The 24,600-nt window shown below is 44.8% G+C and overlaps 1 protein-coding gene and 1 long non-coding RNA gene across 6 annotated transcripts in view; one reads left to right on the plus strand and one right to left on the minus strand.

Annotated features, from left to right (window-relative positions):
• Nucleotides 1–24,600, plus strand: part of LOC148011624 (uncharacterized) — a 191,696-nt gene that overhangs the window by 127,851 nt on the left and 39,245 nt on the right. Inside the window, exon 5 of one of the 2 annotated variants that reach the window (XR_015689255.1) lies at nucleotides 13,093–13,407. This is a non-coding gene — a long non-coding RNA (uncharacterized LOC148011624). Of the gene's footprint in view, nucleotides 1–13,092; nucleotides 13,408–24,600 lie in introns of those variants that run through there. The other variant, XR_015689256.1, reaches the window with a different exon arrangement.
• Nucleotides 1–24,600, minus strand: part of LOC148011625 (uncharacterized) — a 228,271-nt gene that overhangs the window by 127,715 nt on the left and 75,956 nt on the right. The window lies entirely within an intron of this gene.

Below are 24,600 nucleotides of genomic sequence, written 5' to 3' on the forward strand. Positions count from 1 at the left end.
ACCGCTGTTCCAAGCCTCAAATGGTGTGATGGTCTTCAAGGCTTTGGTGGGGCATCTGTTCAAAATATGGCAAGCACACATGACTGCTTCCATCCAAAAACTATGAGGCAAGCTCTTTGCCTTCAGCATACATCTGGCCATCTCCATGAGTGACCGATTTTTCCTCTCTGCTATCCCATTCTGCTGTGGAGTATAAGCTGTAGTATATTGATGGACTATGCCCTTCTGCTGCAAAAAAGAATTCAGCATAGAGGACATGTATTCCCCTCCTCGGTCCGAACGGAGAGTCTTAATTTTGCATCCAGATTGGTTTTTAACAAGTGCACTGAAAGCCAAAAATGCATCATACACTTCTGACTTCTTTTTCAAACAGTAGACCTAGCAAAAACGTGTGAAGTCATCAATGAATGTCACAAAATAATAACAACCACCCAATGACATGGTCTGCATAGGCCCACAAACATCTGAATGCACCAACTCCAATCTGGTTGTTGCCCTTAAAACAACATCACGAGGAAATGAGAAACGATGCATTTTTCCCAAAATGCATCCCTCGCATAAGTGCTCAGGAGGTCTCTCCAAGAGAGGTAAGCCATCCAGCATCTGAGTACGCTGTAAAAGCATCAAGCTGCCAAAGTTTACATGCCCTAAACGAGCATGCCATAACTCCGCCTATATCATAGCAGGAGTAAGAGTGGATGTCAAGTATGCTGACTGATCTACTGAAAGAGCATCCAACTCATATAAACCATGACACAAAGATCCTGTCAAGACCAAAGTTATGCATTCTTTTTCTCAAACCATGTAACGGTCATCATCAAAGGTGACCTGCATACCACAACGTGCCAAAGAAGAAATAGAAAGCAAATTCTTCTTTATTCCAGGCACAAACAAAGCATCCTGCAGGCGGAGAATAGAGCCATCAATGGCTGTGAGCTGAATCTCCCCAATACCACGAACAGGGTATGATGCATTATTGGCACACTATACCGATTTCCCAACGGGAGGTGCACTAACTGAAGCAAACAAATCTCTGCGAGATGTAATATGTCTAGAAGCACCACTGTCAAAGAACCAAGCGTCAGCATCCTCTGTAGAGCTAAGTGCTCTATCGGCCCAAGAGATGTCATAACTGCAAGTGTAAAAACAATAGTCCCTGTCCACAACAAAGGACGCGGACTCACTAGCAGTGGAAGGAGTAGTAGAAACAGACATTCCTGACTCCTTCTTCTTCTCTTTGGCAATGCGCTTTCTGCACTCGGTGATATAGTGGCCGGGCTTCTTACAATAGTGACATTTTCCTTTCTTTGCTTGCGTCCCCCCTTGTGACTGATTCTGCGATGTGCCTGAAGTGCCAGAACTCTGTGGAGCATTTTTCACCTTGCTGTTCTTGCCTTTCTGTCTTACCACAAAAGCCTGCTCAGAGACTATAGCATCTACACCACTATTTTTCCGTGTTTGCTCCTCCTCTAGAAGCAAACTAACCAGCTGAATAAAAGTGAGTGGGTACTCAGCAATCCTCATGGTGAGATTCAATGCAGTATGAAAAGACAAGTACGAAGGAGGTAAGGAATTCAAGGTGGTGGATATCAATTGTGCATCCCAAAAATACTCATCTACATTCATGAGCTGCTCCCTCAAGTCCTGAATCTTGTTTAAGTGATCCTGCATAGAATCACCTTCATGCATCTTCAGAGTTTCCAACTCTTTCTTCAAGAAAGAGATCCGAGTCTCATTCTTTGGTGCAAACATATGCTCCAAAGTCAACCATGCATCTCGTGAAGAAGATGCCGAACGGATATGAGGTATGATGGACCGCTGAACTGCCAGAGCAATCAGCGACAAGGCCTGTGCATCACGAGTATCCCAAGCTTTTTGAGCTGCAGTTCTTGGAGGAAGTGGCTGAAGTGGAGCGGGCTGAGGTCCCCGTTGTCCACGTGCGCCATGGGGAGGAGGAGTAACGGGAGCTACAACTCCCGGTCGAGTTTCCTCTCCACTGACATAATCCCATAAATTCTTGGCCACTAATGCATTCTTCATCATGAATGACCAAAGGGAATAGTTGTTTCCGTCCAGTCTGTCTTCTAGCGTTTATGTACTGCAAAGAGAAAAGACACCGAGCCTTACGCTCATGCTGCCTTCCCCTTTATTTTAAAACAATGTCCTATAGACATGATGCAACACATAAATCAGATTTTAGTTTTTATTTTAACGCTCAAACTCCCCTCTCACCCTATCGTTTAATGTTTTGCAGGTGAAAAGGTCATTTTATGTGTATTTCTTTACAAAGAAAGCGATAAATATGAACGGAAACATAGAAATGAGGGTAAACACAGACCAACCTCGTGCTCTACCTTCATTATACGCTGCACAAACACACATGTAATTTTTTGGAATTTTCCTTTCACCGTTTCCTAATTCCGAGAGTAAAAAGTGCCCCAGTGTCCTACTGATCTCACCGACACTCCCATATGAGCGTAGGCGTAAGTAAGGCATGAGTCAAATACCCAACATGTCTGTCCTGCGCAGGGTCCGTTTCAGCCTTTCGCGAGCCCTGCCCTTGCACACCTATAATTTAGTCCTCGGCGAATACTCCTGCTCTGCGACCTGTGGTTCGTGTGGGGTCCTGATCTGTTTCTAGTAAACAGACACTGCATAGGGAGAAGGGACAGCTCTTCCCTGCCTCTGCATGGACAGCCTTCACACACCCAAGCAGAAACAGACCTGGTGTCCGGGCAGTCTTCAGCGCACTCCCTGAGTGCCCTTATACAGGCAGGTAACGGCAGCACCATATTTAGACAGAAATGATGGATCTGCGCCTGGGCTGAAGATTTCTGATGAGCAGAGCCTGCGGACTGGACATTCTTCTATTGCACGTGCAATCTGCCCCTATGCACCGATAAACAAAGCGGACCTGCCCCTGTACAGAGAGAAAGAGAGAGAGAGAGAGAGGCCTGCACCATTTCTACCTCCCGTGAGCTCCTGGCTCAGCATTTGACCTGCACAAGTGGTGATACAACATGGCTGGTCTGGATATGGCTTTTATAGACCAAACAGTGGCAGCCCTTGGTCCGGATTCTGATACAGGGGAACCAGAGGATATGGTTCCTTGCACAGAGGAGATGCCCCCTGGTCCTGACTTCCAGCCTACAGGCAAAAGCACCAAGCATCCTTCGGAAGAGACAATGGATCATCAGGAACGTTCTTATGCTCAAGTTGCCTCTGATTGTGTGGATTCTCAAGATGTTGACTGGGAGCATTTGCTGGAGTTTGCCAACACTCTGCTTGGCAATTATGTTCAACATAATCATGAAGCGTTTTCTGACTCTGGAACTGAAGATGTTCTGGAAGCCACTATGGACCCGAAAAATGTATTTTGCTCATTTTCAGTGTTTTATGAACGTGCTGTTATACTCTTCTTCACTGGTAGGATCCCAATGCTTTCCCGTATTCGTCAGTGGCTGCACAATCTGCTACAAGGGGAGTGTGTTGAAGTTGGGCCCCGAGGCGTTTATGAGATGCTGTTGAAATCTGAGAAGCATCGTGTTGAACGTGCTGTTATACTCTTCTTCACTGGTAGGATCCCAGTGCTTTCCCGTATTCGCCAATGGCTGCACAATCTGCTACAAGGGGAGTGTGTTGAAGAGATTTTTGTTGGTCCCCGAGGCTTTTATGAGGTGCTGTTGAAATCTGAGAAGCATCGTGCTGATCTCCTATTTAAACTGCCATTGTTCTTTGATCGCCGTTTGGTCCATGTTGTGCCATGTTGCCCAATGGCAGATTTTCAGCGCCTGCTTCAACGTGAATGCCCGGTGTGGGTTGAAGTGGAAAATTATCCGACTTTCTATTGGCCACTGTTAAAGGATGCCATGGCCGTTGTGGGCACTGTTGTGGTCCCCCCGAGCCTCAGGGCCATGAATCGTAATTGTTTGTGTATGTTATGGGACACTGCTAGGAAAAGGTCAGCCTGGTTACGTCTTAATTGCTCTGGCATGCATCCTTTGCACTTTTGTTAAAATGGGGTAACTTTGCAGGGCATTGCTTTTCGTGTGGAAAATTGGGGCATTTTATGGCCGAATGCCCAGAGAAGCAACCGACTTCAGATGCTGAGCATGTTGTGCTGCCCATGGAAGATATGGTGCTTGATGCTCCCTTGCAGGATGCAACCCAGCCACCTAAAGTTTTGGATAAAGGTAAACAACATGTTTCGGGTTTGGATTCCCGTGGCAATGACTGGGTAGATGTACGTGCAAAAAAAGGTAAAAGGTTTGATGCTGGCATGGCGGATACTGTGCCTACTGCTTCACAAGATTCCATGTGCACTTATATGCGCAGGAAAGAAATGTTGTCTTCAGAGCACACTGCTCATGCTATGGTTTCTTCTGCTCCCCGTAATCAGCCTACTAGGAAAGTATATACGGACGGTCCAAAGGGTCCACCTGCTAAGTTGGCTTTTGATACTAGCCGTAACATGATTACCCCATGGGATCATCGTTATCCCCGTTCCATCCCCAAGACAGTGGATATACCGTCTACCTCTAAATCTGGCCGTCAAAACTCTTTTGCCGTGTTAGCTGATTTTTTTTATGAGGGAGTCCTTGACATTCTAGCAAAAAAGGTTAAATCGAGGCAAGCTGTGCCTCGTACCTGATTTTCTTTTTTGAATACACATGAAGATAGCCATGTGAAATGTGCGAGGCATTTGTTCTCGCCATAAGCAACATGCCGTGTGGACTGTATTACATGAGAATCAGGGGGATGTGTTGTGTGCTGTTGAGCACAAGAGTCACAGTGAAGCAGGAAAAGTTGTGGATTGCCATGGGTTTCGCTTGTTTTATGCAAGGACTCATGCCATGCATTATTCTGGTGTGCTTATGATTGTACATGAGAAATATCAGCCTGTTCTTATTAAAAATGATGTACATGGCCGTTTTGTGGTGATTGAAGTTTTATTTAAAGGAGAGATCTTATGGTTACTTGGCCTTTATGCTCCGAATGATCCTTTATCCTACCGCGATCTTTGGAATACTTTGCAGACCTCCTTGTCACTTGGCAGACAGGGTTTTTTTATGGGGGAATTTTAATATGTGTGTTGATTCTTCACAGTCCACATCAGAGCATTCGGTGATGGACGCTCCGGAAAGTCGTGTATGGAACACGTTTGCTCTTGCCGTACTTAAGCAAGATCTCTGGTCTTGGCTACACCCTTCATCTACAAGGTTTACTTTCCATTCTGCGTAGTATGCAAGTACATAGTCGCAGTTGGACCGCATGTACATCATGCTGAATGATGATTTTCTTCCTGAGATGCTGGAAATGAAAGTGTTGTAGCAATATGCCTTGTCGGACCATTTCCCTCTACAGCTTGAGATGCTTGCACAACCCATTGCACCTTTTAAGCAATTTCTGGATAGACTCCCTTTGTGTTTCAACTCGTCTTATTTGAAGCATTCAATCTTTCGGGGCTATATGCAGCAATTGATTGATAGATTCTTATTGGACTTCTCCTCTGAGGGCAATGCTTCGTTTGAACGATTGCTCTCTAATGTGCAGCGGGTTGTTTGGCAGTATGGGATCCATCATGCCTCTCTTTGTCGGCGGCATCAACAAGCAGCAGAGGACTTACTGGCTTTGGTTTGTTCTCTGTTGCTGGTGGACACTCCAGATGATGTATTTCTGCTGCCACTAGCGATGCGTTTAGCTGATCTTATTAAAGAGTTTCAGTTGAAATCTTATCAGCAGGCCAAATTGCAAAATTTGACTGAGAATTTGCAAGATAGTGCTTGTCAGACTCATAAGTTCTTTCGAGCTCTACATGCATCTCCTCCTCGAGAAAATATGACTAGACTCCAGGATCCAGAAGGTCAAATGGTCATTGATCCTCAGACTATTGTGATTATGTGCAGGAATTATTTTCTAGACCTTCTTGGTTCTTCTCCTTCACCTTTTGGCCAAGTTACTCATGCACACGCTCAGTTTTCTATGATTTGGTCCGCAATCAGATTCCACATGATATGCAAACTACTTTGGAGACAGATATTTGTGAGGCGGAGGTTATGGATGTTTTGTTACACCTACCCAAGGATAAAAGTCCCGGTTGGGATGGTCTCACAAATGAATTCTTTGAGGTTTTTGCTACTCAACTGGTGAAACCATTGACGACTATGTTTCAGCAGGTTTGGGAAACGGGGTTCATGCCTTTCTCATGGAAAGAAGATCTTATCAAACTACTTCCAAAAGTTCCTTCACCGTCAATGTTGAAACATTGGAGACCAATTTCTTTGATGGGTTCGATGTATAAAATATTTTCCAAAGTGATGGTGAATCGGCTCCACAAGCATCTTCCGGCCATTGTGCATCCTCTTCAATATGGTTTCATTAAGGGCCGCAACATTTTGCATAATATCTTAAATGTGCAAATGGCTATTGACTATGCAAGGCACTCTAATCAGGAAGTGGTATTGATTCAATTGGGCCTGGAAAAGGCTTTTGATTTTTTAGACTAGTCTTTCATTGCAGAAGTTATGTCTACTATGGGCTTTGGTACTCGGATGTCCCGCTTGATCTACACCATTAGTGTTGCGGCTTCTTCGCGGGTTATGCTAAATGGCAGTGTTACCGAGCCATTTGTCCTTGCACGCTCTGTGAGACAGGGTTGCCCTTTGAGTCCTCTCTTCTTTGCCCTTGCGACTCATCCGGTTCTTTTGATGTTATCTTCTATGGCAGCTTCGACTCAATTGGCTGGATTGTCTCTTCCTTTTGGGCAGCACTTCATTAGTCAATCTTTGGCTGATGATAGCTTTATGATTTTGCGTGCGGATAAGGATAATCTTCGCAAAGCATTAGATGTTTGGACGCTCTTTGGTCAGGTGTCTAGTCTTCATATCAATGCTTTCAAATCAGCCATTTTCAGTTGCACCGAGTCAGATTTACAGTCATTGGGTTGGCAGGGACTGGTTGTTCCCCGTGGTTCCATTGTCAGGCATCTTGGGTACCCTTTGGGTGTTGATGTTCAGCCAAAGCAACTACTAGAGTGGATTTCACAAAAATTGGCAACCAAGTTTCTGTATTGGAAGTCGCAGGCTTGACCCTTCCATGTTCGCCTCAAAGTGGCTCAGACAATTATGTTGCCAATGCTCACATATTTCTTGCCATTGCCGCCTTGGACTACTACTACTTTGAATGCTCTTACTCAGTACATTCGTTTCATGTTATGGAAGAATGACTCCTTGCATGCAGGCATTTCATGGATTTCTTGGTCGCATGTATGTACCCCCAAACGCATGGGTGGTGGGGCTATTTTGGATACCGAAACTCATATGCTGGCACTTCGTTGGTCTCTTTTTCATGCCATTGCTTGGATCATCACCGATGGGTCGTTATAGCCCGTTATTTTCTCAAGGATCACGGGCTTGTGCATGGTAATACCCAAATTCGGAGCTCCTGGTGGCATGTTCTTAATGCAGACTCTCGGTTTTCTAGTCCTTCCTCATCCTTGCTTGCTCATTTGGTATGCTCCTAGAAATTGGTTCTCCAGAAGGCTCGATGGCATCCAACGGAGGACCGCTTACATACTAACTCTTTTCAACTGGAATTGTTGGCAGCCTCGCGATTACTTTCTTGGGACGGCAAACATGAGCTCAGACCAAAATTTAACCGCATGGCACGTTTGGGCTTGACTTCAGTTTGCAGATGCCACCCTTGCCAGTCGCAATGTGTTGATATCGTTTCATACAGCCAGGAGGCTTTTCAGAATCCCTCGTGGATACTGTGATTTATGGAAACAGCTTTTGCTAGTGCTCCAAAGCGGACAAATGTTTCCTGCCCTTGCTTTGGATCGTCCTTGGCAGGACTGGGACCTTGCAGGTCGGTTGAATTTGGAAAAGGCCTCAGCTAACCAGATAAATCATCTTCTGATTAAAGATCATCAATGGCTGGTTACTAAAGCTAATACTGTATGGGGATTGCGTAAATCTCAGTCATGGTGGAAGGCAACTGTGATGGAGGGCTGGTTGAACAAGACACCTTTCAAATGCAAGGTCTTTCTTTGGAGGGTGATGATTGGTGGTCTTCCTCTTGCTTCAGCCCTTTCCAAGCGTTGAATCTCTAACGGTAATTGTTTCTTTTGAACCACCAGTGTGGAATTGGCCCGTCATCGATTTATTTCTTGCCCTCTCGCTAAGAATATTTGATCACTCTTGTCAGCGGTTTGGCGAGCAGTGGTTGGTTTCTCGCTAAGCCCTTTTGATTGGGTTTTTGTACGGCCCAAATACCCCACACCGGCACAGTCGCATATGAAGATCTTGTTTCACTTCCTTAGATACTGGGGCTGCTGGCACAATTGGACCACTCGGAATGCCTTTCTTTTTGATTCGGCCTCTAATGTTCTGGGACATATTGCGAGGTTTAAAGGTCTCCTGCATTGGCAGATAGATCTCATTCGCCACTCTGACTTACTCCCTCGGGAGGACTTGCTTCCCTGGCATATGGCAATTTCCTCTGCGTCTTTGCCATGACTTTTGTAACTCGATGGCTTAGAGCCATCATGTATCTTGTAATCATGTAAACTTGTACCTTTTTTTCGTAATTAATACAAGTACCTTTTAGGAAGAGAGAGAGAGAGAGTGTGTGTGTGTGTGTGTGTGTGAGGAGCTTGAAAATATGGTCAAGGGGAGTGCAAAGGAAATCACAAGGGAGAAGGAGAAGGAGAAGCTCATGAAGAAGAGCTTCAAAGTAATGAATGTGCATCTTCGAGCCTCAAGGTATGCCCTTTCCTCCTCTTTCCCTTTCCTTTGTACATTGTTGTGTATAGGTGGTTGGAGAGAGAGAGAGAGAGAGAGAGAGAGAGAGAGAGAGAGAGAGAGGGGGATAGGAAGAGAGAGGGATGGAGAGAGAATAAGTTTAGATGGGTAGACCAAGGTTAATCCTTGTCCTTACTCTAGTATTCATAGAGAGAAACAGAAGGGGTATATTTGTACTTGTTTATCTCACAACTTGAGTGAAACTGAAAGAATATTTTTGTCTTTGAGTATAGTGAGGAGGGCTTTAGCAGCAAGGCTCGAGTGGAGCTTGTGCAACATTATCATGTTTGAGAGAGGACTCCATGTAAAGAGGTTTTGCTGAAACTTTTATTAGGTAGTTTTAGCCTACAATGGGTACTGATCTTTTACTAAAGCTATCCCATATATTAAGAATTTCTTAGGGGGTGTTGAGCTAAACTGCTATTAGCTTTCACTAAACAGCCAAACAACTATCTAGTGAATCAATATTGTACCCCAAACTCTCGTGTAATGAGAACCGAGGCATAGGTAATGATGGTTTGGTGAGCATAGGAGGCCTTGCTAGAGTCCTAGAGCTAGTGTTGGGCCCATTTTAGGTCCTGATAGGTGGTGCATTTGCCAGGAACCGCTAATAAGTGATAGTTTTCGAATCTTGGTTAATTAGGGACCAATCATTCAATTTATGCCGAGGAGCATTGAAATAGATCTCATTGTCTCTAGGTTACCCTAACGCTAAATTGCGTTATGTTCAATTTGTGCTTTGTCATACGATTGTATTTGTGTTTCTACAGTAGGGTTTTTTTTTTTCCCAAGAAAAGAGAATTCTACTAATAACACCTCGAAGAAAAATCCCTAAGGTAAATACAACGAACAAGGAACTCTGTGAAGAGTAACTAGGTACGTCAAAGATACAATGGTTATGTGAACAACCAATCTGGTGGACTAAAGTGCCAGACCATCTGAGGGGTAGTATGAAAGTATCCATAGGAAAGCCTCTCTTTTCTTCCTCATCCTCTCAAAGCTGCCCTGCATCCTCTCCCATCTCCCATGGAGAGTGTGGACTATCTCTGTCCAAATTGTCGATAAAGACTCCCTAATGGGTATATCCTGAAGATCAATGACCTGGCTACATCTCGCAATCCACATGCACCAAGCTATAATACTGGAAACTTACTCCCATCGGTGACAATGTCCCTGAGTCCACTGTGTCTGTGAGTAGTCTGGGGTAGGGATCCTGCACAAATGTTGTCCAATGATGAGAAAAGAAATGCTCCCTTGAGTGTCCTCATAGCCGCAAGCTGGACCTCTATCTGTGACCCAAGCTATAGCCCCCCATGTCGCCACCATGGACTCCGATGTACCATGGAATACTATCCTAAGAGCTCTCCTCCAAATCTCTTAGGCTCTGGGACAGTCCCATAGGCAATGTCTCTATGTCTCCTCTAGCTCACCACATCGCGTACATGCCACTGGGTCCCTACCATATCCAAGCCAACTGCCAACTGCTAAACTCCTATGGGCTAGAAGCCATAGAAAGAGGGATATCTTCCTAGGCCTGAAGTTGTCATGTAGCCGCCTCCAAAAGTCATATAAAAACTCATATGAGATTCCCTCTCTATGCCAATGAGGGGTGGGTGCAGGCTGTGCTCTAATCTTGCTCATTTGTATCCTCCGTCCCAATCTAGTGGTGTAGCAAAAAAAGGGAATGTTGCATGGCCTATCAAGGAAGAGATCCCTCCACACCCACTCTCCCGGATCCCATTGAAGTCTCTGTAGAGGCCTCCTCTAGTATGCCCAATATCTCCATCTATCTATAAGACAAGTGATTGGGTCTGGGTCTATGTGCCATTTCCTTTCAAAGTGTGCCACTACTCTAATTCTCTGCCTACTATAAGGTCAAGATTCTCTCGCTAGAGGCAGCCATCCTCCCCAATTGTGAATGTGAATGTCCTATCTCTGCTAGATGCAATGACTAAAGAAGAGACCAATCCAAGTTTGAGAGGAAGCTATGTCAGTTTGCCAATCTGGTGGAACCCCCTCCATCATGGCCTCACTCATAGCCCTAACACCATGAAGTCTTTGCCTTTGAGTCTCGTGTGGTAACTCCTAAAATGCAAACCACTCCCTCACTGATGTAGCGACCTGCAAAGAGAATCTCCCCCATGATAAGTGTGTCCGTTGCCAAATGGTATGTCCTAACTCTGATCTCAAATAATGATTAAAGAGAAGAGGCTATCTCCTCTTCCCTTCAATAGTAGTCAGGGGGAGCTGGTGGAGCCCTAGAGATATAGATCTCCATGCTCTAATAATGGCAGCTGCAAATCTAACCTCGAAGCTCCTCCCTAAATCTCTGGTGCTAATCTCCCGAAACTAAGTAAAAAAAGAGGCCTATGTACTTATTATGCGTTGAAAGCTAAGGGCTTTCTTACTTCTAAGTCCTTAGGGAGTCAACAAATGATATGGGCCCTCTGATTTTTCTCTAGGGCTTTCTTTTTCAAAGATCTCACCGTTGATTTCTATATGGCTTGTCTATTGCTTAATCAAGTGCCCTACGTTGGGATGTCATTTAGTCTTTTGTTCCCAATAATATAGGTAGTTCCTCCTATTTTTCTCTTCCATTTCTGTGCTATGAGTAAATCAAGATAAAGTCATTTAGCCTAGACATTCGAACCTCAAGTAGGCACAGGGTAAGGGAGCAAGCGTTCGTGCCCTAGAACTTCATACTAATGATAAGCTATTGTCGTTGGCTCTAAGAAAGATTTTGATTTGTGAGCCCTTTCTCTTATCTATGTGTCAAAAGCAAGCTCGCTTTAGACTTTGGGCTTATCCTTCAAAGCCTGTAGACTCTTTGGTCCAGAAAATGGTCTCCTACCAATAGCTGAAATATTCATTTGACTTTCAAGCCTTAGCAAAGGAATGGCTGCCCTTAGAGCTGTAGAAGCAAAAGGCTTGAAGCGCAAGATGACAAATGAATGAGTGTAAGATTTGTGGCTTGACAATTAAGAGTGCTAATTATACTTAAGGACTCATCATCATAGCAATGAGAGAGAGCAAGGCAACGACAAATTGGGGATTGCCATTGAGCCTTTTTGAACGTCCGAAAAGGGTAAGTTATTGATAGCTTTTTCTAAGATAGGCCATCTACGCTCCCCACGCTCCCCACAGAGTATGGCTCACATCCAGACTTTCGGTTGGGAAAGAGAGTAACTTTCAAAAGCTCCCCCAAAGGAGGGCTGGCCAAAACCTATGTTTTTGAAAATGGGCTTTTTTTAAAAGCTTTAAAGGCAACGCAAAAACCCATTAATTTTTAATAATGTAGTAGATAATATCCAATGAATGCTGGGCTGCCATGGTCCTCCATGTGTAGATGTCAAGTTAAACGTAAAGTTTCCCATCATTATTTGGTTAATTTCAAAAACTATGCATTAGTGAATGTGAAGTGGATGGAAGAGGATAACTTAGCAAATTCGCCTTAGTTGTTATAGCTTTACCTTGAGTTGGAGTGAACCTTTGTTGTAGCTCCATCAAGCTCAAATGAGCAGAGTGTAGATCTGGAAAATTGCGTAGTGCCCAAGAGGGAGGTAGTATTTCCACTTTATCTTGTCATATGCTCAGATATCTAGTGGTCACTTGGTGTATTTTATGTTCATCTAAGATACTGTGTGCTAAGGGTATAATTACTTTGGGAGCTACTATGATTAGTGTTTTAGACACTATGTATGTTTCATGCAATTGTCGATGGGTGCTTACCATGGCACTAAGTATTGTACTTTTTGGACAACTGTGATTTGGGTTACAGTTGTGCATATGTATATGCCAACAGAAGGTGCTCAGTCATTGATATCTTCAGCCCCTTTTTTTTGGGACAATGCAGCTCGCATAGGTGTTCACACATTTTCAGCAGCTAGTCACTGTTTGGAGGCTTCCAGATGCGATTCAAGATCCATTTAGAGTACAACACTCCCTCCAACTCATCTCTCTGCCCTAGTCCTTTCAGAGACATGGGAGTTCAAGATTTTGTATTCACCCTACATAGTGTCTTTAGTGCATTGAGCACTATATTATTCATTCTTTATTCTTCAATATTCATTGTCTCTAAGTTACTCTTCACCTCTGAGTTCTATTGTCATCACTCTATGCTTTGTCGTACATTTGTGTTTATCTTCTATGTTCAAGTATTTCTTTACATGATATCAGAGCTAGGTACTCTCTGGAAAAACCTAGGCCTTGATCTAAAAGCTCAACATTAGAATAGGAACTCACTCTCAAAGGGAAGATGACTTCAACAATTCCTCATCACTTCTGTCTCCAGAGAAACCTATGCTGAGAATCAAACAAAAGTGGCAGCTTGCTCCTTGAAGTTCCAACAGTGGCAAAGAAACATCTTGAGTACCATGGTTCTTACAAACCATTTGAGATCTAACGAGCTGAATACAACTTGATTCTTATGCATTGAGCCCAACAAGACATTGAAGGTAAATATAACATTTTCCCTTTCGATGTTGCACATAAATCTGAAGATGTTGCAGGATTGTCAAACCCTCTATCAACGATGGGCCGCCCTATTGGAAAAAGAAACACCGCATATGTTCATTATTTCAACCTAATTTATCTACTCCAGTGCAAGGTACACAAGTTTCTACTTTTGTTCCTCCTTATTATTAGGCATCTATATTTCCATTTGTGTCTATATTCAATTTCCATCATTTATTTCACAAAATCAATCTTACGCATTCTCTCCCATTTCATCTACACTATCATTTCAAATCCCACCTTTTTCTTCTGTTGCTTACTCACCTTCATTTATGCCATCATTCACATCATCTTCCACCATTCCATCTATTACACCACACATAACACTAAAGAAGATCTTCAAACATAGGTATTCTCTTTATTTTAGATCCTCATTCTTTATATTCTCGGGCAGTGGAGGTGCACCGATAGTGGAGGCTCCTCCTCCAAACCAAGCACTTTTGAGATATCCTTCGAATGGGTTACCTACCCACACATACCCCCCTCTTTAGTGTTAACCGTTTGGTACCACAATTTGCCTGCATGGCAATTCCTACTGGATGTTTTGGGTATGTCCCTTGAGCTAGAAAATGCATTATATACTGATTATCGCTTTATTGCAACCCCAAAACTCACTTATTACCAAACTTTCCAAAAGAGTATCTATGTCCCATAAACCAAACCCTAATTTGGGAGGATCCACTCATCTATAAATAGACAAGCTGCCCATTACTCAGTCCATCTTTGATTATAGATTGCTGGCACCGTATTTCTCTGTTGTCCACACCCCTTCCCAGCAGATATCTCAGTTCAAGTTGCTATCCATCGATCAGGCACCTACGTCCAGCCCTCCATCAGCTTTTGGTGGTGACAGTTTGCAGCCCTTCTGCCTAGCATTTTCTGATCAGTGTCAGTTTTCAGCCTGCAATCAACTATTTCCATCCATCACCTACTATTGGGGACGACTCCTCCGGCTGTGTTTGCTTCTGTCAAGTCTGCTACAGCTTGTATTTTCAGCTTACTAGCTGTCGCCATCATCAGCAAGGGCAGCATACCACTTCTCAGCTGCCACTTCCATCATTCTTCCATCTACAACCATGCAAGAAAATATGGAACTAATGAAGCAAACTAGATCTTTGCAAAGAACTAAGATATGGATGGCAAATGAGCTCACACCCACCCAGCTCAAGAACAGGAAGCAAGAATTGGCTAAAGTACATGAAGCCCAAAGACATGGAAAATGGGCAGTCTACACACACAATAGAGCTGTCATTGCATAGTTCCAGACACCCAAGGCAGAAGGGAAGTGTTGGGTATCTCACACGCCTTACTTACGCCTACGCTCATATGGGAGTGTGCGGGTGATCACTAGGACACTGGGGCACTTTTTACTCTCGGTAGGAGAGGTTTTTTCCCCCAGATTATGTGTACTATTTTGTATGTGCTTGTGGTGCACACTTACGGGCACTTACTGTGTTCGGGTGTGAACAGCCCCTTATAACCCTAAGGTATAAGGGTTATCATTTGTACTTTCAGCTAACACTCTATTCAGTACTATTGCATTGGGTGTCGTGCTCAACTCTGTCTCTCACTCTCACACTGTCTACTGCACTTCAGCTGCACCTCGATCCTCTCCCATCTGACATTTGGTATCAGAGCTGGTCAGCAGCTCTGTTCGGTTCCCGAGGACTTGCGTCAGCACTGACAGCTCGTCAGTACCTGTCTGGTACAGCACGTGCAGCCTGTACCTTCGTCAGCAGCCACGTCACTTGCAGCTCAGTCCTGCCCGTCAACAGTCGTAGTCGTCCGTCAGCAGGTCGCAAGCAGCACCAGGTCCACGTCTGACATCAGTCTCGTCACGTCAGCTGCAGGCGCTGACGTATGCCAGCGTGCTGTCCAACAGTGCAGTCCTCGTCAGCCCAGGCGCCGCCTAAGTCGTCTGTTAGCCCATACGACTTCCGTCAGACCACCGTCAGTCCACCCGTCACACGCGACTGACCTGCGCCCGCCCGTCAACGTTACGTGCAGCCCGCAAGGCTGACATCAGCCCGTCCTGCCCGCCGTTTTGACCACGCGCAGCCAGCTCGTCTGACGACCACGTCAGCCTGTCCTGCGCCAAACTGCCCGCCGACCAGCACACGCCAGTCTGCTCCACGTCAGGTAAAATTTTCAACAATTTTTTTTAATTTCAGCCCAGAACACAGTTCTGGAAGTGGAGGTTCACACGCGGCAAGCATAGAACAAGTGGGGGGATAAATTTCATGCAAATTTCTGGACTGGATCGTCAGAAATTTTGGGGCTTTTGTGTATTTGGAGGACAGATGCATTTAAACTGCTGATACAGTCACAGACCGACTGTTTTTGACAGAGATTTTGGCAAAATTTTGGGGATTTATTCATAACAGTGTTGCACTGCACTGTTTGCACATTGGGAAACGTGCTGTGTCTGTCTGTGACACATTGAATGCACATTTTGGGGCTTTTGTAACAGACATTTGTGACAGAAATTTTGGGCAGAAAATTTTGGGGCTTTTGATGTTTTAGTGCTGCTGAGCACTAATTGCACCTTGGGAAGCGTGCATCAGTGACAGTTTTTGTGACAGAGTACCCTTTGCACATTAATTGCAGACTTGTGTTTGCTGCAATTTCTGGAAATTTGCAGATTTCCAGCCCGTACTGCATTGACATTGCTCTATTGCCTTTTGGGAAATAATGGCAAATCAGGGAGGAGATGTATTCACCTATGTGTCCAAGGAAGACCGATTGGATGGGAACAATTATTCCCTTTGGTCTTTTATGATGAAGAATGTATTAGTGGCAAAAAATTTGTGGGATTATGTCAGTGGAGAGGAAGCACGACCGGGAGTTGTGGCTCCCGCTACTCCTCCTCCAGGAGGACGTGCAAGAGGGCAACCTCAGCCCCCTCCACCTCAGCCCGCTCAGCCACTTCCCCCAAGAACTGCAGCTCAGAAAACTTGGGATACACGGGATGCACAGGCTATGTCGCTGATTGCATTGGCAGTTCAGCGTTCTATCATTCCTCATATTCGTTCAGCAGCTTCTTCACAAGAAGCTTGGTTGATATTGGAGCAGATGTTTGCAGGAAAGAATGAGACTCGCATCTCTTTCTTGAAGAAAGAGCTAGAGACTCTAAAGATGAATGAGGGTGATTCTATGCAGGATCATCTCAACAAAATTCAGGACTTGCGGGAGCAACTCATGAATGTGGATGAGTACTACTCAGATGCGCAGCTGATTTCTACGACATTGAATTCACTGGCTCCCTCTTACTTGGCTTTTCATACTGCCTTGAATCTCACTATGAGGATTTCGAAAGAGCCCATCACTTTCATTCAGCTTGTCAGTTTGCTTCTAGAGGAGGAACAAACTAGACGGAACAGTGGTGTGGATGGTATAGCCTCTGAGCAGGCTTTTATGTCAAGGCAGAAAGGTAAAAACAGCCAAGGGAAAAATGCTTCGCAGAGTTCTGGTAGTAGTAACACTTCACAGACAAGTCAGAAACAGGGGGGCACGCAAGCCAAGAAAGGAAAATGCCATTACTGCAAGAAGCCTGGCCACTACATCACTGAGTGCAGGAAGCGCATCGCCAAAGAGAAGAAGAAGGAGTCAGGGATGTCTGTTTCTGCAGCTCCTTCCACTGCTAGTGAGTCCGCGTCCTTTGTTGCAGACAGGGACTATTGTTTTTACACTTGCAGTTATGATGTCTCTTGGGCTGATAGAGCATTTAGCTCTACAGAGGATGCTGACACTTGGTTCTTTGACAGTGGTGCTTCACGGCATATCACATCTCGTAGAGATTTGTTTGCTTCTCTTGGTGCACCTCCCGTTGGGAAGTCTGTTCAGTGTGCTAATAATGCATCATACCCTGTTCGTGGTATTGGGGAGATTCAGCTTACAGCCATTGATGGCTCTATTCTCCGCCTACAGGATGCTTTGTATGTGCCTGGCATTAAGAAGAATCTGCTTTCCATTTCTTCTATGGCACGTTGTGGTTTGCAGGTCACCTTTGATGATGACCGTTGCATGGTCCGTGACAAGGAACACATGACATTGGTCTTGACAGGTTCTCTGTGTCATGGGTTATATGAGTTGGATGCTCTTTCGGTAGATCAGTCTGCATATTTGACATCCACTCATACTCCTGCTATGTTAGAGGCAGAGTTATGGCATGCTCGTTTGGGGCATGTAAACTATGGCAGCTTGATGCTATTACAGCGTACTCAGATGTTGGATGGATTACCTCTCTTGGAGAGACCTCCTGAGCATTTATGCGAGGGTTGCATTTTGGGGAAAATGCATCGTTTCTCTTTTCCCCGTGATGTTGCTTTTAGAGCAACAGCTAGATTGCAGCTTGTGCATTCGGATGTTTGTGGGCCCATGCAGACACAGTCATTGGGTGGTTGTTACTATTTTGTAACATTTATTGATGACTTTACACGTTTGTGCTGGGTCTACTGCTTGAAAAAGAAGTCAGAAGTGTATGATGCATTTTTGGCTTTCAGTGCACTTGTGGAAACTCAGTCTGGTTGCAAGATTAAGACTCTCCGTTCGGACCGAGGGGGGGAATACATGTCCTCTATGCTGAATTCTTATTTGCAGCAGAAGGGCATTATCCATCAGTACACTACTGCATATACTCCACAGCAGAATGGGGTAGCAGAGAGGAAAAATCGGTCACTCATGGAGATGGCCAGATGTATGCTGAAGGCAAAGAGTTTGCCTCATAGTTTTTGGATGGAAGCCGTCATGTGCGCTTGCCACATTTTGAACAGATGCCCTACCAAGGCCTTGAAAACCGTCACACCTTTTGAGGCTTGGCACAGCCGCAAACCTTCTGTTGGCCACTTCCGTACTTTTGGGTGTCTTGCATATGCCCATATTCCACAGGTACTTCGAAAGAAGTTGGACAACAAGGCTGTAAAATGCATCTTTATGGGATATAGCAGCGAAAGCAAAGGCTACAAACTCTATGATCCCGTGACCAAGAAGGTTTTTGTCAGCAGGGATGTTGTATTTGATGAAAAATCAGAATTATCCTTGGCTGGTTTTGATACATATCAGGCTGCCCGTGATGTCTTTGAAGGGCTGCTGCCCATCACATTTGGTGATTCAGCTGGTACTTCAGCAAATGAACCTAATGTTCAGCCAGCTGCTCCTATGGAACATGCAGTAAATCAGCACATTGCTGAAACTGAAATTCAGCAGGAACTTGTACACAGTCAGGAAGCAAGACAAGTGCCTAGATGGTACACGCAAACTATGAGAGATAGTCATTTGGAAACACCCTTGGCTGGCCGTACTCGAAGGCAAACTCGATTGCATGATTCAGCACATTCCATGGAGTCTGTTATGGCAGCATGTACTCATGATAATGAGGAGCCTGAATGTTTTGAGGATGCACGACATAGTGTGCATTGGATGGCAGCCATGCAAGCTGAATTGGATTCTATTCATAAGAATCATACTTGGGATTTGGTGTCTTTGCCAGTTGGCAAGCGTGCCATTGGTACGAAATGGGTCTACAAATTGAAAAGGAATGCAGATGGATCCATAGATAAGTACAAGGCACGGCTGGTAGCTAAAGGCTACGCACAGAAAAAGGGCATTGACTATGAGGAGACCTTTGCTCCTACCTCCCGTATGACGACCATTCGGTCTATGATTGCCTTGGCTGCACATTTTGGTTGGAAAGTGCATCAGCTGGATATAAAGACTGCATTCTTACATGGGGAACTTCAGGAAGAAGTGTATGTACAGCAGCCCATTGGTTTTGCAGTTGAAGGCTCAGAAAATTTAGTATGCAAGCTGAAAAAAGCTCTATATGGTTTGAAACAAGCTCCACGAGCTTGGTACGCAAAGATAGATGCTTTCTTGCTTAGTCAGGGGTTTGTAAACAGCCCATCTGAGTCTACCCTTTATGTACATAAAGAGGGGGGATCCATGCTGATTTTGTGTCTATATGTAGACGACCTTTTGCTCACTGGAACACGTGCTGATCAGATTTCAGCATTCAAAAATAATTTACAGCAAACTTTTGACATGTCTGACTTGGGTATTTTGCACTATTACTTGGGCATCCAGTTTGTACATGATGCTAGAGGCATTGGATTATGTCAGTCAAGGTACATTGGGCAACTTCTTGAGAAGTTTGGCTTACAGGATTGCAAGCCAGTTTGTACACCCATGGAACCTGGGCTCAAACTGTCATTACATGATGACAGTGATTTGTTTGATATCCATACTTATGCTCCAGCAGTGGGATGTCTCATCTATCTATGCCACACTCGGCCAGACATACAGTTTGCCGTTTCAGTTTTGAGCAGGTACATGCATCAGCCTCGTATGTCGCATTGGCAAGCTGTGAAGCGTGTGTTTCGTTACTTGCAGGGTACTAGAGCTCTTGGATTGCTTTATGCCAAGGGGGGACCACTGCAGTTACATGCTTACAGTGACTCTGATTGGGCTGGTGATTTTGATACTCATCACTCCACTAGTGGCAATTGTTTCTTTCTTGGCTCGTCATGCATTTCTTGGCTTAGCAAGAAACAATCCACTGTTGCCACGTCGTCATGTGAAGCTGAGTACAAGGCAGCCTTCACTACTGCAGTTGAGTGCGTATGGCTTAGACGCTTACTTGCTGATTTGGATGTATCTGTTACGGAGCCTACTCCTTTATATACTGACAGTCAGAGTGCCATTGCAGTGGCACGGAACCCTGTGTTTCATGCTCGCACGAAACACATAGAGATTCACTACCACTTTGTCAGAGAGAGGCTACATGCAGGTGATATCAGCCTTGTCTACTGTCCTACCACCAGCAATGTGGCAGACATCTTCACCAAAGCTCTTCCACGAGACAAATTTGAAGCATTTCGCGATGCTTTGAATTTGACGCCCTTTGGTAGCGGATGATCCTTGTACACTTGATCACTCTTCACTCCAGGGGGGTTTGTTGGGTATCTCACACGCCTTACTTACGCCTACGCTCATATGGGAGTGTGCGGGTGATCACTAGGACACTGGGGCACTTTTTACTCTCGGTAGGAGAGGTTTTTTCCCCCAGATTATGTGTACTATTTTATATGTGCTTGTGGTGCACACTTACGGGCACTTACTGTGTTCGGGTGTGAACAGCCCCTTATAACCCTAAGGTATAAGGGTTATCATTTGTACTTTCAGCTAACACTCTATTCAGTACTATTGCATTGGGTGTCGTGCTCAACTCTGTCTCTCACTCTCACACTGTCTACTGCACTTCAGCTGCACCTCGATCCTCTCCCATCTGACAGGAAGTGACCATCTAAAATGTTTTTGACATATTATACCCTATCTTGTAATGATAGGTTGACTTTGGAGATTACCTTTATGTTTATTTTACTTTTATTTTTCAATTGTTTATGCCTTTTTGGCACCCGAAGTGGAATGTACAAATGGCAATTGATGTACCTGATTTTGTCCTTTAGGTCAGTTTTGGCCTCTAGAGGACATTAATATAGCTTCATGAAGAAGTTTAAACTAATGTAGAGAGGTGTTTACATCAGGCCTTCTGGCCAACCAAGCACGGTTGGCAAGAAACTCTCATGAAGCCAAAAGCCTACAAAAACACCACACACACACACACACACACACACACACACACTCTCTCTCTCTCTCTCTCTCTCTCTCTCTCTCTCTCTCAACACGTAATTGTATTAAATATGAAAAAATACAAGTATAAGATTGCCAAATTACAAGATGTGGGATGGCTCTAGTCCATCGTGCATAAAAGATGCAAAGTCATGGCAAAGGAACAAAGGAGATTGTTGTATCCCCAGCAACTAAATCATCTTTGACCAAGATATCACCAAGCTGTAGAAGGTCAAGCTACCATTGGTGAAGTCCCTTAAGCTTCGCAACATAACACTGAATGCCCGAGGTGGCATAAAAAAGAAATGCATTGCAAGTGACCCAAATATGCTAGCAACCCCAAAATCTGAAAAAGTGAAACAGAATCTTCATGTGAGGCTGAGGTAGACCATTGTATTTAGCTTTTATGTTTGAATGGTGTCTTATTGGTCTATTCCTCCATTATTGTCAATTTCCACCAAGCTTTAGATTTGTGCAATCCCCAAAGAAAATTGGCTTTGGTGGTGATCCATGCACAATCTTTGATCATGAGATGATAGACCTGATTAACTAAAGAGGACTAAAGGGTCAAACGCCGTGTAAGATCCCAATCCTGCCAAGGGCAATCAGAATCCAGAATAGGTAAGGGCTGTCAGTCCTAGAACAGATCAAAGACTCTACCCCAGAGATCATTGTAGCCACGCGGTACCTGAAATACTCTTTTGATGGTGCAAAAGCACATCAAGGTGCCTCCGGGAAAGAGAGTAGCATCAGCCACTAAGGTCAATCCAAGGCGTGCCATGAGATTAAATTTAGGTCTCTCCTCTAATTTTCCTTCCCACGAAAGAATCAGAGAGTGCTAGAATTTCCATCGGTGATGAATTAACCACCTATTTGTCCTCTATTGAATGCGAACGGGCCTCGAAAAGAACTCATGAAGACAACAAATGGTTAAGAAGACCTGAGGCAAACGTAGAAAAGTGAGCCTCAGCATTAAGCACGTGCCACCAAGAATCCTGAATCCTTGTATTTCCATGCCAAAGGCCCCATTCTTCAAGGAAAGCACAAGCAATAAGAGTCCAGGGTTGTTGATCAATACACAGGACCTGAAACAGTGACCAAGGAAGGGTTGTCATATGGGTCCCCACATCTAAAACAACCTCACCTCCCATGGATTTCGGGGTGCAGACATGACTCACAATATCCAAGATATACTTACTTGCACAGAATCATTCTTCCAGAGCATGAAACAAAAGTGGCAGGCAATATCCTTCAAGGCAACAATGGCAAGAAGTAGGCGAGCATAGGAAGCATAATGGTCTGGGCTACTGTGAGACAAACGTGGAATGGCCAGGCTTGAGATTTCCAATAGACAAACTTGGCTTCCAATTGCTGTGATATCCATTTCAGCAAGACATTCAGTTGCACATCAACCCCCAAGGGGTGACCAAGATGCCTTACAATGTTGCTATGTTGTACAATCTTACCCTACCATCCTAAATCTTGCAGATTGGAGGCCGTGCAATCGATAAGGGAAGATTTGGTAGCATTGATTCGCAGGCCTACTGACGCATTCCCAAACAACTCCCATACATCCAAGGCTGACCAAAGATTAGAAGCATCAACTTTCAGAATCATGAAAGTATCATCAGCCAATGCTTGAACAACAAACTATTGCTGCAAAGGTAGAGAAAGACCAACTAAATGCCCCATATCCATAAGATGCAATAGCATGGAAAGAATAGGGTGAGTAGCAAGTGCAAAAAAGAGTGAGCTGAGAGGACAGCCTTATCGGATCAATTGCACAAATGAAAAAGACTTGATGACTCAACCATTTAGCATGATATAGGAGGTGGCACCCATACTGATGGTGTAGATCACCCTTGACATGCGAGGTCCAAAACCCATAACTTCCATGAGATCTGCAACAAAAGACCATTCCAAGAAGTCAAAGGCCTTTTCCAAGTCTAGTTACACCAAAACAACCTCTTGTTGCATGTGCCGCACATGGTCTATGGTCATCTATGCATTGAGGATATTATGAAGAATATTTCTACCCTTAATAAACCCATATTGTTAAGGATGAACAAGATTAGGCAAGTGTTTATGGAGACGGTTTGCCAACGCCTTCGTGAAGATCTTATACATAGAGCCCATCAATGAAATGGATCTCCATGGGGTAAGTTTGGATAGGGAGGGGGCTTTGGGATCAACTTGATCAGCCCTTCTTTCCACAATAAAGGCATGTTGCCCACCAATACCCAAACTCGTTGGCACATGGCAGCCAAAGGTTTTGCCAAAAGGGGTTGTGCGCACTTGCTCCAACACATGGCCTAGCAATATGAGTGCGCAAAACCTGCTGCCATTGGACTTGGGACCAAGGCAAGGAGCTCAACAGGGAGCATGCCGCGCCGAGAAGGCAAGGGCCCAAAAGGTGGCGCCTTGCGAGTGGAGCCCCTGTTTGGCCAAATCTGTCAATCGGCGATCAAGGTAGGAGAGAGCATTTGAACACACTGGAGTGGCCGCATCCCTCCACCTGCATGAGGCAACATTTGACCACCATGGGATAGCCACATGCCTCACCATCCAAGAACTGCACCTTGAATACGCACCTCCCCTTCAAAAGAGTTGGGCCTTCTTTGCCTTGATCTTTGCTTTGGAGGCACAAGCTTGCTGTCTTCTGAATGGGGCACACCGTCGTCTTGCAAAGGTGGCATGTCTCCTTGCGCGGCAGGCGCAATCCCAGTACTTCACACCATTCATCTTCTTTCTATTGGACCTTTGAGGGATGGGGGCACCTGGGACAAGGCGTGCCAAGGAACACGTGGTGTTGCTACATGTCTCTTTGTGCACCGTAAGAGATCCATTTCGAGTATCCTTCCTTGCTTTGTTGCACACCTGGAAAAAGATAGAGGGAGCCCATCCTGTGTGGACTTGATAGACAGAGCACTAGGACAAAGCATGGCGACTTGATGGGTTGCATCAAATTGTTGTGCCTGCAATGCAAGGGTCATCTCCCCTACAGTCAATACCATTGGGCCTCTGTCACCCAAATATAGATTTAGTATGCACAAGTTTGGTAGATAGCCCTTAGGTAAATCTTTCCATGTTGTGTCTACATGTATGTTGAGACCCTTGATGGCCGGATCAAGCATTAAGGCACAAGATGCGAGAAGAACAATCAAATGCGCAGCATTGAACCGCCTAGCTTGCATGACCGGATCAAGCATTAAGGCACAAGATGCGAGTAGGACAATCAAATACGTAGCATCGAATTGCCTAGCTTGGATGGCACGGGCCATCACCTGCATCGTGACTACTTTGAATTGGCCCTCAACGGCCGCATAATACGTGAAGGCACAAGAGGTTGGGTGTGGACTGGCATTGTGCCCACAAGTCGACCCACATCTCTTTGGGACCTTGTCATGTCCGGATCTACCTGAGGAGTGCATGCACAAGCTAAGTAAATGATCTAGAGGGTGAACCCTTTTGGTCCAAAGACTGGAATGGGCTTGAACACACAAGTAGGCCTTTTAGGCAAAGGGACCTCCTTGAAATTCACCTTCATGGTGAGTACGAACTTGGTGTCAACTTGTAACTCAGCCATTTGAGATCCATTCACGAAGATCCAATCACCGTGATCAGTCCATACGAGAGGCACCCCAACGATTGCCTCTGCTTT

Source organism: Lygodium microphyllum, chromosome 28 (genome assembly GCF_053477565.2).
Source record: "Lygodium microphyllum isolate KBCC chromosome 28, Lygodium_microphyllum_v1.1.10, whole genome shotgun sequence".
In the NCBI taxonomy this organism is placed as follows: domain Eukaryota; kingdom Viridiplantae; phylum Streptophyta; class Polypodiopsida; order Schizaeales; family Lygodiaceae; genus Lygodium; species Lygodium microphyllum.